The sequence below is a fragment of the Perca fluviatilis genome, chromosome 1, assembly GCF_010015445.1.
Source record: "Perca fluviatilis chromosome 1, GENO_Pfluv_1.0, whole genome shotgun sequence".
NCBI classification, from domain to species: Eukaryota; Metazoa; Chordata; class Actinopteri; order Perciformes; family Percidae; genus Perca; species Perca fluviatilis.
The window spans coordinates 25,098,115-25,111,256 of record NC_053112.1 but is presented as its reverse complement, the minus strand read 5'-3'; the positions used below and the strand labels follow the sequence as shown (position 1 = coordinate 25,111,256).

Sequence of the window (13,142 nt, the reverse complement as noted above, 5' to 3'; positions counted from 1 at the left end):
GGTGGGGGTCAGACCGGGTAGTGCCCTTTATTTAGAGTGTGTGGCCAACTCAAATCATGGGCGCCATATTGGATACCAACGTCAGATGACTCTACAGTGTAACCCCATGGGGCGGATATGCTATCTTGAAATAATAATAATAATTTTCACCTTAAACAAGCATACATGTTATTATTAGGGATGCACCAAACCCAGAGTTCGGTTCGGAATTCGGCAGAACTTTGGGCTTTTTGACAGAGTTTGGGTACTGCCGAACGTTAGAATTTTTTTCGACCGAACCGAACGGTACCAAAGAGAAGTAACGAGAGGCGAAACTCGAGAAAAAGAGGCGAACCTTGTGTTGAGTTTCTACTCTTGCCAAAGAGTATAGAAGTAACAAGAAGCGAAACTCAATAGAACGTTCCATTGCAAACAAACGCACCCATGACAGAGCTGCAGCTCCGCCATCTTGGACTGAACTATCTTGTTACTTCACTACTCTTTGTAGAGTTATGTGGTCGACGTAATGACATAGTTGGAGCTAGACGGAATGCAGTAGCAACCTAGCAACGGCAGTAGGCTGTGAGAAAGTGAAAATGGAACTTGTGAGCAGAAAAAGTGTCGCTTGGCAGTACTTTCAGTGAAAAGAAGGCGATTCAAGTCGAGCTACATGTTCAATTTGCAATGCCGATTTGTCTCGTGGTGGCAAGGAACCTAGACAATACACAACATCGCCGCTGTTAAGACATTTGCTTATGAAACATCCAAAAGAATACGAGTTGTGCATGAAGGAATCTACAGACAGCAGCCAAAATGCAGCAACTTCAGGTACGGCAGAGGAAGGACAGTCGCAGCTAAAAACTTGTGTTAACCAGACAGTGCCTCTCCCAGGCTGTCAGCGTTCTCTCTGGAAATGAGTCTTCCTACAGCGGGAGCAGAGCGACCGAATGGCCGGCTGCTGCTCGTTAGCTAACGGTAGCTTTCTAATTTCACCCACCCCAACATGCCTTTATCATACACTGGTTAGCGAAAATTTGCACAACAAAATTGTCACTCATCTGGCGATAGCGATGTACTTTCCTACGATTAGAATAGAGCGTGGGGGTAGCCTACTTAATGGGATTATAAATCTAAAAGGCTAATATTTTGGATATTGGTTGGATCTTGAGATAGGGTAAACATAGGCCTTGTCAAAAATATTTTTTCCCACTTGTGTGCCAGGCATAATGTTGACTATTTTTTATTTTTATTTTTTACAGTTAAAATACAATGAAAAATGCACTGCTGTGAACGTTGTTTACTTCATTAATGTGTTTACTGTGTTAAGAATGGGAGTAGGGTTCGGTTCGGTTCGGGTTAACCAGTGGGTTGGGTATTCGGCAGAACCCCAAACATCTGGGTTTGGTGCATCCCTAGTTATTATCGTCGTTTGTCAATATGTAAAAGGCCCTTACGGAAATATCCCAGTGTATATTAACCTTCTATATCGTAAATGGGTCTCAAAAAATGTCCATTCTAGTGAGTGACCATGTCGCCTAATAAGTCTCTGAGCAATGTTTACCTTTCTAATGTCCGCTAGCATACAGGCTAACTATAGCTAGCTTTGTGTGTAACGTAACAAAAACCCACCCATCTCAGAGGAGCGAAGCTCAATATTTCATTCAATAAAATTATGGTACAAAAGGAGCACTAACGCCACAGGTCTTATGTTGACAACGTGGACGCAGATATAGGAAACTCTGAAGGGAGTCGTAATATTTAGCGACCTAGCAGGCTAGGCTAACGCTGTTGCGCTAACGTTAGCAAGTGCGATAGACTACAGACTCTTTACTAAATTTAACAATTATTTATTAAACACTAAACACTAAATATTTAAAAACTAAATTATATCTATGTGGCTATCTGTCACATGGCGAGTAAATGTTTGTACCAAAATAGTTCTTTTTTTCAGTCTTCATTTTGGCGAAGGTGCAGCTACTTTCTTCTGCTCTTCTGCTGTCTGCAGGTCAGACCTTCGCGGGGGCGGGCCAACACACACACGCAAACACTGGCGCACACACCAGACTCCAGCCACCACATCACTTCTGTTTACTGATAGCTATCGTTTACCTCAGGCTAATTAATTAGCTAGTAAGCTAGTAAGTAAGTGGTGATTTTTGGCAGCCAGCCTTCCAAAAGAAAGCACAATGAAATTAAATAACCGATCATTAACCGTTGACCGACAAGCAGGAAACGAAGTCTTAGTTCACCGTCCGGGATGCTCTGACACACTTTCCGCACTCTATGTCCGCCGACAGCTGTACCGGTTAATGTTCTGTGCATTGTCGGACACATGCAGCCACTTTCCTGAAACCGCTTGCGAGACTGACACAAGTCCACAGTGGCGGGTATGTCCGAGCCTGTCTCCACCGCCTCCACCTGCAGGTGTGGTTTGGAATGAAAGGGAGAAAACAGGACGCCGATTAAAACGGCAGATATCGCTCAAATTAATAATTTTTTTGACGACGACGTAGTTAAGGCGACAGGCGGTCTTGCTAAGGCGGGCGCCTTAACTGCAAAGTGCTGCGGGAAACCCTGCTAGGGGTTTAAGCCACTGACCATGTCCAGCTGGGGACCTCTGTTACATGTCTCTTTCCCATCTCTACTGTCTAGTTTCAAGTAAAGGCATAAAAATTTCCCAAAAATATACTTACTAAAGCATACTCTATAATATTGGTTCCCAACCTTCGTAGCTGAATGAAGGAATGTTTTAATGCGACCCTTTGTCCTGAATTGCATATGTCTTCCAGTTTAGCAGTGTTTTTTTTATTTTTTTTTATTTGAATATTATTTTGTATAGCAGAAATATGTTTTTTTCTGCTTTCCTATACTTCCTTTTAATAATCTCGTGAGCCCTCGTGTCTATCTAGCGACCTCTTCTAGGGTCCAGACCCCCAGGTTGGGAACCACAGCTCTATGTACAGAAAACCAGCGAAATTTAAAACTTTACTAGTTAAAACTAATTATAAGATTATCCTCCTGCTTTAGAAATAGTGTGTTGTAAGAGGAAAATATACACAACTGAGGTAAAATGTGTTTAGTTAAAAGGAGATGTATGCATGCATGTGTGTCATATAATGGCCATTTTAGCTGTTAATCCCAGACTTAAAGCTAAAAAGCACCCCCACATTGAAATAAGGATATGACAAAGAAAAAGAAAAAGAAAAGGAAGATTGTGAGGAAAGTAACTTAGATTTGCTGTTCTACTCTGTTATCCTTCAGTTGTACTGAGATAATCACGTCTTTCCATCTCAACCACTCTGCCCTCTCTCCTGTCATCACTGCACCCATTTCATCAGCTCATTTAAAAGTAATATTACCCATAACCATTCAATTTTCACTGTGCTTATTCTGTTGACTGAAGTGGTAATGGAGATATTGACAGCCGAGTGCAGAGTGATTCTGTCCAGGCCATTGAGTTGAGTGGTTCGATGGAGAAAAGTGGATGACTGGAGGGCTATCTATGGTATTACATATAGTGTGGAAAGCGTGGGAAAAGGAGGCCCTCTGAAAGCCAGAAGCTTAAATACCATGTCTCACATACACAGACATAAAGACAACTCACACACACGCACACATGCACGCAAAGCACACACACAGAGATACACATACAGGCAGTGGATTAGGATGGGGATTATGGAAGCATAGCTGTAAAACAGGCAGAGAGATCAGTGTTATACTTCATAAACACATGCTGGATGTGTACAGTAGGTGCACAGTAAGGTGCATGGTATGATGACTTAGGTTCATGCGTCATGATTGAGCACTATTCAAGCTTACATAGAAAGACAACTCATAAGGGCAGCAAAGAAGCTTTAGCAATCAATTATTGAACTGGAATGGCTGGAACGCAAAGCTACTGAGATTAATGTCTGGATCATAAAGTATTTTAAATGTTCATAAACTTCAATTTCCTACTGAACTACAGAAGTACAATGTGGTGTAAAATTGGGAGCTTGATTTTTTTTGTCTTCTGTCCAGAATCTTATCTACCATAACCAACACATCCTCATACCTATACCTTGTCACATCACATACCACATTACCAAAGTGGTTAGAATTCATCATGAGAGGGACATGAATCTGTGTATAAAGTCTCATGGCAATCTATCCAATAGTTGTTGAGAGAGTTCACTCAAAACAGTACATGGTAGCGCTACGTAAACTCATGGTGGGACTAGAGGAAAAGTGAAAGGATCACCAAAGTCAGTAGGATACAGCCACTGGGGACCATGCATGTCTGTGCAAAATGTTATGTCAATCCATCAAATAGTTGTTGACTTTGCTCCAAACTGAAACATCTCAACAGCAATTTCAGTGGTGGGCCTACAGACTGACGATGCATGATCCATAGAGCCATGCAGCTATCATGGCCTAAAACAAAGGTCTAACATCTTCACTAAAATACAGCAGAGGTTAGTGTACTGCTGGGCCTTATCCCAAAGGCTTGCTGTGATAGACTCCACTTAAAAAAAGAAAAACAAGGAAGACCAAAATTACTTTTTACTTTGGCAGACAAGCTAATTAAGATAAACTTTATTTGGGGTGAGGCTCAACATGTTGTCAAGGGGGAACAATGGAGGCAGATCATTGTTGTCCTTATGTCCTCCACGAGACGAAGAGAATGAAGTAGTAATTAAGTATTAATTAAGTATATCTATACTCTAGATGGGGCAATGTTATCTACATGGTGGCCTCTTTTCTGTAGTAAAGGTACACCTGACTAACAGTAAAAATCATTTTCAATATTTACCACTTGTCGTATCTCTACATACGTGCTGTGAATTTGAGCTATCTGAAAAATCTCCCTTTAAATATTCATCAGCAAATTGTCATTCTTGTGGCCCACTTACTTACTTAGCATTGAAACTATTTCTTTGGTAGAATAGTGTTTAAATGAAACCTATTCACAGGACGTTCTGTGAGTTATCCTCAGCTGCTGGAACTTGTTTCTACAATAATTCATTGCTGTTGAGTTTTTCAAATCAAATTTCCTAATGCTTTAAGCATCACGTACAAAATCCCATTCATCTACATTGTATCATGGTGGCTACAGAAACCTCAGAGATAGATCATTCAAACCTGGACAAATGATTAGTGTGAAGTCATCCTTTTTACACCAAAACATGATTTTTCTAAATTACAGTGCACAAAAAAAATGGCATTGATTGGATTGACTTTGTAATGCCAAGTTGATAAAATGTGTCTGAGTTTGCAGGGATTGTGATTGAGGTGAAGTGTAAACTGTAGTTAAATCAAGGCCTTCTTGTTTGATGTTTGAAAAAGCAGCTAGTAAGAAAACAATTGTAGAATATAAGCAATAAAGGAAGTTAAGGATTGAAAATGGAATTGTCGTTCACCTTCTTCATTATTCACTTTTCAAACTGCTTGAAAAAAACTATAAAAAATATATAGATTTGACTGAAATATCTACCCCTAATTGTCATAGGAGCTTTCTGCCTTCACTCTGGTCAGATTCGCGTCCATAATGGCTAGAGGACTTTCTAACTAACTGTAACCCCTATCGTAAAAGCCGGATGCGGTGTACACACACATTATGAGAAAATGAGACAGTTCACCTCCTCAGCACCCGCCTTGTTAATTTGAACAAATGGCCCAGGTGTTAAAAGCAACGCACCACTGTGAGTCGAAGCGGATATACTGTATTGCACTATATGGATCCTACTGTGTGTTCTTGTAGATAAAATGCTAACTGATACTCTCATGCCAGACGTTGTGATATCATGTTTTAAAATCTGGCCACGGCTCAGTTACACACTGCTCATACATGACGGAACGCTAGTCACACGCTGACTGAGCACCTTAATCTGTGGCCGTCTACTCTTCGGCCCTGCTGCATCAGGCGTGTCTTGGTCACCAGACATCTGTCATCAGCACGTAGCTCACTTGAGGTCTGTGGCTCCCCGTGATCCCATCTTCTCTACAGCTGTCAAATATAATCAGCAATCTCTCCTTCGCTTCCTTTATATTCACTCTGCATATTTCTGCCCGGCCTCCACAAACTCTCCTGTCACCCTCCTCTCCCTCCTCCTCCAACATTTCTCCTCTTCTCTTTCAGTTTGCTGAAATATATAACCAGCAATTTGCCAATGTCTCCCACTATGACACACACATATACACACACATATACACACACACACACACACACACACACACACATGCACACACACAGACAGATGCAAAGGCATCCAGACCGCAAGAGCTGCTGTGGTGTATAATGACAGATAATTGGCTATTGTGGGTTTGCCCTCGGCAGCAGGAACCAATCACAGTGACAGTCACTTCTCCATTACCCGTGTGTGTGTGTGTGTGTGTGTGTGTGTGTGTGTGTGTGTGTGTGTGTGTGTGTGTGTGCGCGTGTATGTGTCCGTGTGCAAGCATGAGTATCTGACTGTGCGTGACACACTGATTGTGTTTTATTTTTGCTTTCTGCCTTCTACCATTCTTGCTCGGTTTGTAGAAGTAATTGCTAGTCAATCGCGTAAATGACAGCTCTCTTTGAAGTTTAGAATCTGTGTCACTGTTGCATATTTGTAAATGTAAGCTATTCAACTAATGTGTTTGTGTGTGTGTGTGGTGTATATATATATATATATATATATATGTGTACATAAAAAAAATCTCTGCAATCTCTGCACAGATGCACTGACATATTAGGCTTGCACACAAATATGATAACCTTGATAAAATGTCTTTGTTTTGAACAGATTACCACACATGCTTCTCATTTTCATCTCAGAGTTTATGCATCCGCCTCAAGGATCTACCGCCCCACACAACACAGCCTTGCTGTTCTCCACTAATGTGATAGCTGCTTAGCTTAACATTCGTCACTCATTTTGATGGAGTCAGCAGCCATGGTTAATGGTCTGTCTGCTCGCCATTTGTATCTGTTGACTCCCAGCTGCTCCAAACTGATCATTTCTTTTCTTTTTTCTGGAAAATATATCCTGATATGTTCTTTCACGGTGAGATGAATTGTAGCATCAGCAACAGCCTTTAAAATAACAGCCATGGTTCAAGTGTATGATGTCTCTCTCTCTCTCTCTCTCTCTCTCTCTCTCTCTCTCTCTCTCATTAACACACTCTCTCTCTTTGCTTTTTCATTATTTCCCTTTATCTTTCCCTCATTTATTCCTTGCTCGTGTATTCTGTCTTTTTTCTGCCACTTCCTCTTCTCTTGCGTTTTTTTTCTCTCTTTCTTTTCTCTCTCTCTCACTGTTTGCACCGATTCTCATTTCCGCTCTTTCAATAGTAGGGAGTACTCATCCAACCCATGCACACAGACTAAATCAGATCCTGTGTGTGAGTGTGTGTGTGAGTGTGTGTGTGTTTGTGTGCGTGCAGCTTTGACTCTGTAAATATAATTTTTTTCTGTCTTGGTAATACATGCTATCATAAAAACGTGCATGTTTGCGGGTGTGTACGAGGAGGAGTTATGTACTTCATCATACCAGCCAGCTCAATATTCCCAAATGCAATTTCCTCAATGTGAAAAGAGCAGGCTGGATGTTCACCATATATTCCCTTCTTAGTGTTAATAAAAGCTTCTTTAGGACTGCTAGGCTGCTTTTTTTTCCTGTCACTCACTCATTTTCACCCTTTCTGACTGCACATAGACACAGGCATGCACACACACTCCTGCCTTTTTGTGGAACACAGCGGAGCTGTCTCCTGTGCATGATTAAAGTGCATATCACAGCATGTTCCCTGAGTGTTTCTTTGTAATACTGCTTAACATTCTGAGCCTATAACAGATAATTCAGCCCAGCTGAACTCATCTTTATTGTGTTTGTGAACATAAATTTTAGCAATGGAGATTTCTTTTTTTACAGTAATATGTAGATAAACACATTCTATACACATATTAAATTGATCAATTCACTGTTACAAAAGCTCAGAATTAGTTCTTTTGTCACATCTAAGGCAGATGAGGATTGCTATTACCAGGGCCAAATCAACATATTTACAACAGAAATATATATATATATATATATATATATATTTTTTTTTTCTCAAAGTCTCAAAGAAATCTTAAAAGGAAGGTGGAGCAAATTGGGAAATTTTTTTGTTATCCGTGTTTATCCTTGTGTAATCCAGATATTTTACCATGGATAAGGATATAGCTTTCTTATAAATATAATAAACCAACCAACCAACAACCTTTTACCTCTTTGACATCCCTCCAAATGCTTGTGCTCTTCTTATTGGCTGCATTAGCGTCTCCCGCTATGAAATTAAGGTTGTAATTGTCCAGGTGCAGGTGCCATCTCTAATACCACTTTATGGTTAGTAGCCCATTGCAGCACTCACATGTCTGGGTAGAAAACAAATGACTGGAGAACTGGCAAAAGCCAAGTCAGTGCCTAAGGAAGGTGGGGATAATGATGTTGTTGCTGATGTGTGTGTGTGTGTGTGTGTGTGTGTGTGTGTGTGTGTGTGTGTGTGTGTGTGTGTGTGTGTGTGTGTGTGTGTGCGCGTGCGTGCGTGCGTGCGTGCGTTTGTGTGTGTGTGTTTTTTACGTCTGCAGTATGTGTAATACATCTATGTGTGTGCAGCCAAAGACATTTACACAGCACTATTTCCATATATACTAATATAAAGGGTGTGTGTCTGTCATACAGTCATCAGTCTCTGAAGCTGGAAGAATGTTTTTTTTGTGTACATTATATGTGTGTATGAGGGTGGGGTTAAGCATCGGTGTGGGTGTGTGGGGGGGGGGGGTCAAGTGTATGCGCGGGGCATTATTCATTAAGCATCAATGACTAAGGCGTGTGTGTCTGTGCAAGTGGGAGGCACTGTGGCTCTCTATGGTGCTGAGATTAGAGGCAATTATTGAAATGTCATGGCTTTAATGGGCCGCCGATGCTCTGCACCCCTCTCATATGTCATGAGTTGAACTTTCAAGGTGATGATACAAGGAGCCATGTGCTGAGTCTTTCTGTGTTTTTATACATTTTTTTGCATATCAGATTTTAATTCTCTACTTGTTAGCCCTCTTCACTTTTCACACTGTAGAATAACCTGATATTCCATATATCATGTATATGGAATATGGATGTCATGTAACAGTGTGTCGACACCATAATGCCCTTTGGGGCTGCAAATAAAGATTATTTTCATTATTAGTAAGTCTTTTGATTATTTTCTTGATTAATCAACTAATTATTTGGTCTATAAAATGTGCCCTCGGCACAGTGAAAAATCGTTCCTGATCAATATTCTGTTTATAGTGTAATCGATTAATCAACTAATTGTATTTAAAGTGTTCTTGTAGACTAGACTGCAAAGAAAAACTTACATACATTATACTAGATACTCTTTGCAGAGAACATTTGAAGGTTTAACCTGAAGTTTGTTGTATAAGCCATGTTGGATACACATTTATCCAGTGTACTGTAATTAAATGTAAATATATATATATTTTTTTTTATTCAAAACTCTTTCTTTCTTGATAGTCAATGGCAGACCATTGGCCAGTTTGTAAAGAAATACACCTAACTCATGGCAAACATCATTGACTTGTCAAATACAGGTGTAATGAAATTAATGATGGTCGTGTTCCATTTATAGTAGCCTACTGTAGGGGTTCCACTTTCAGTGCTCTATAGCAAAGGTTTTTGTGTGTGTGGACCACTATTTGTAATCAAGAATTTTTGCAGACCACCTCATAATACAAATAATAAAATATGTCTATACACAGTCTTACCTGAATTAATCTGCACCTCTTAATAGGCCTACTAGCACTAAAACTATAACTGGTCATTGCATCAGTACAGTAACAGGCTTGTTAAAAGAAAGTTTACTGCACACAATGGCTGCCACATATTTTATTTATTTATTTACTCAAGCGCCCGAGGGCATAATCAGGTTCATTTGAACAACAGGCTTATTTCCATAGCAATGGAGTATTAAATCTATACAGTAATAAGAACACTTGGATATAGTCAAAATTTAAAAACCTTTGGTGATTTTAGGGTTAGGGTTAGGGCCGAGCACCAGTAGCCTATTTTAGTAATCACACAATAACTTGACTATTTAATTTAAATTTAAATTGTATATCATTATACATATTCTTAATTTTTATGGGAATTTCTGGGAAATGTCCACAACAAACCCTCTGGAGCCTGTTTAAAATGTGAAAACTGACTAAAGTTTCACTTTCAATCTTTACTGTATTGTTTGTCTAAAGGCCCAGACACACCGACCAGACGGCCGACCCTCGGCAGAAAAGGCAGTTGGACTGATCAGTCTCCCCGAGTTGGTCAAAAAAGTGCCTCGGAATACACCAAAGCGACGAGACGTAATACGTCTCCATAACAGCAGGTAGCGCTAATCTGTATTGTTGCCCAAAAATGAAAACCGGCAGCTGATTTTTTCAGGAAATTTAAAGATAGACTGTCATCTCATATTGTACTAAAATAGTTCACCAAAACGTGTTTCTGGAAACATTTTAAGCGAGAAATAGGCCATGCAGTTGATGAATCTGTCTTCATTTCAGATCGACAAAGGTCAGTTTAAAAGATTTTCGTCCGATTTTGAGAGACTCTAGTCACGCTCATTCCGCTCCCCGTTTCCGGGTTAGTACTCCACCAATCAGATGGGTCATTTGAGTCAGACTGCCGGCAGTGCCTGCCCCACCGATTATACATGTTAAATCGGCCAAAATGAAGGCCGACAGACGACGGCACGGAACACACCGAACAGACTCGAGTCACTGACCTCGCCAGACTGTCCAACGGCCGATTAATCAGCTTGGTGTGTCTCGGGCTTAAGGGTGCATCTTTGAGATTATTTCATTGTGACAACTGAGGCAGGATTTTATATAGGCCTACTCCAAATCAGTGATTATGACTTGATAATGTCGACCTTTTAGATATTGGTTCAGCCACACTTTAGCAGTTTAAAGATGCTAAATAAATTCCAGTTCCCACCATTATCCATGTAAAATTGCATTCCAATAGGTTAAATATACCTTTATATTTCTTATCAGTCCCACTTATCCTCTTTTTAGAACATCATATAAGCATTCAAAGCCCACATATTGCAGGCGGGTGTGATATGTAAAGCATAGGATTTACTATCTGCTGATCACGGGATTAAATACATAACTAAGCAGGAGCTTTCTATGAAATCATGTACTCTAAATGTATAAAAACAATTCCACATGCTACAGCACAGCCTGGAGTATTATTAAGCCTACTTGCTAACCCTCTCCAATAAAGTGGAGACACAGATTAAACTTGTCACTTGTGTCTTGATGCAGGCTTAACACTGATGTGTTGAGCTGGGATTGTGACTGTAAATAAAGTGTGCTGAGGAAAGGCAGAGTTCATGCATGACTTAAAAAAAATTGAAAACTGATAAATTAGTAGGTTGACAGCACAGCACAGTATGCCTGCAGGGAGTATGTGAACCAGAGTGAACATGTGTGTGGGAAGTTGTGTGTCTTCACAAACGGAAAGCATTCATGCATGCTCATGCATTGAATATTGAACCCATATATCCATACATATTTATCAGTGGATCACTTGAATATTTAATCGAGAGCTGCTAGTGTAGATGTGTGTCGACAGTGAGGGAGTGCTGGGGTGTGAAGCTGCAAAATAAAAACAGCAACATCATATTTGTGCAAGTATTTGTATAAGTTGCAACATAGAGTGTGTTTATTGGAGGTATGCAGCCTCTACATTGTTGACCACAACAGTGCTTTTCAGCTCTGCATGTGTGTGTGTGTGCGTGCATGTGTGCGTGAGTGCGTGCGTGTGTGCGCATGTGTGTGTGCGGAGGGTGATGCTATGTCATAAGGCTCATCAAATAGCCCTAGATTCTATTTTAGCCAGTAAAGTTATCTTGATAGCAAACCCCTTATCTGTTATGTGCTGAGTTATTATCTTGTGTGTGTGTGTGTGTGTGTGTGTGTGTGTGTGTGTGTGTGTGTGTGTGTGTGTGGTGTCCAGCCTGAGGTTGTGTTTTCTTGTACCCACTGAGCTGAGAAGTTTCTGCAACAAAAGCACGTTTACGCTACTTCATCTCATTTACATTGCACTGAGGGGAATCTGCTGCACCACTGATTGTGTTGGTGTTCTTGGTCAGCACACCCAGATACGTCTGTGTGCAGGTGTGTGTGTGTGTGTGTGTGTGTGTGTGTGTGTGTGTGTGTGTGTGTGTGTGTGTGTGTGTGTGTGTGTGTGTGTGTGTGTGTGTGTGTGTGTGTGTGTGTGTGTGTGTGTGTGTGTGTGCAAGCATGTGCTCAAAGACTGAAAATTGGTGTTTAAAGCCTGTCGTCTCCCCTTTTTTCCCTCCTTTGCTCGCTTCCAGTCTCTTTGTCAGCACACACACAGACAGTCCTGGCACTCTTAAAAGTCTTTTCACACACCATACATACAATTTACTCAAAACACACACCCTATCTCCAGCAGCTCATGACATAATTGAAATAGACCACAAATGCTAGTATGTAGTACAAATACATATACACAAAGTTAAATCACTTACATGCATACTGGCATAGTCACATACCCCTAAGCACTAGATTTGACTAACTGCCTTATAGTTCTCACATCTATTCTGCAAAATAGCATTTAATATTTCTTTTCTGTTGACCCTTTAAAACAGGGTTGGCAAAATCAAACTCATTATAGTTCTATGCTACATACAGCCCAATTTGATCTCAAGTGGGCCGGAGCAGTAAAACCATTGCATAATAACCGGATAATTATAACTCCAAATTTGTCCCTTTCTTATAGTGTAAAGGGGTACAAGTACATAAAGAACAATCTATTTACAAAACAGATGATAAACAGCCTAAGATGTTTGAAGAAAAATAAGTGCAATTTCAACAATATGTCTCAGTTTTGTATTCTGGTCATGATGGAAAAGAAAATGAGTCTGATAGTGGCGTTGAATATTATATTCCTTGAACACTGAAACATGCTGTGAACACACCACGCACACTGGCTTCCCATTTAGACTACATCTGTGAAGAAATAGGAACTGATCCATTTTTTTTGGAAAACCCCACAAGTTGTGTCCATTTTTCTCCTTTTTGACAAAGAGATTTTCCTGCTCCTGCATGAACAATAGCCTTCTTGACAGTGTGT

At 40.3% G+C, this 13,142-nt stretch overlaps 1 protein-coding gene across 17 annotated transcripts in view; it reads left to right on the top strand.

The window, feature by feature from the left end:
* The window catches only part of ptprdb (protein tyrosine phosphatase receptor type Db), a 176,949-nt gene that overhangs the window by 59,806 nt on the left and 104,001 nt on the right, over window positions 1–13,142 (top strand). The gene's annotated exons all lie outside the window — the stretch shown is intronic.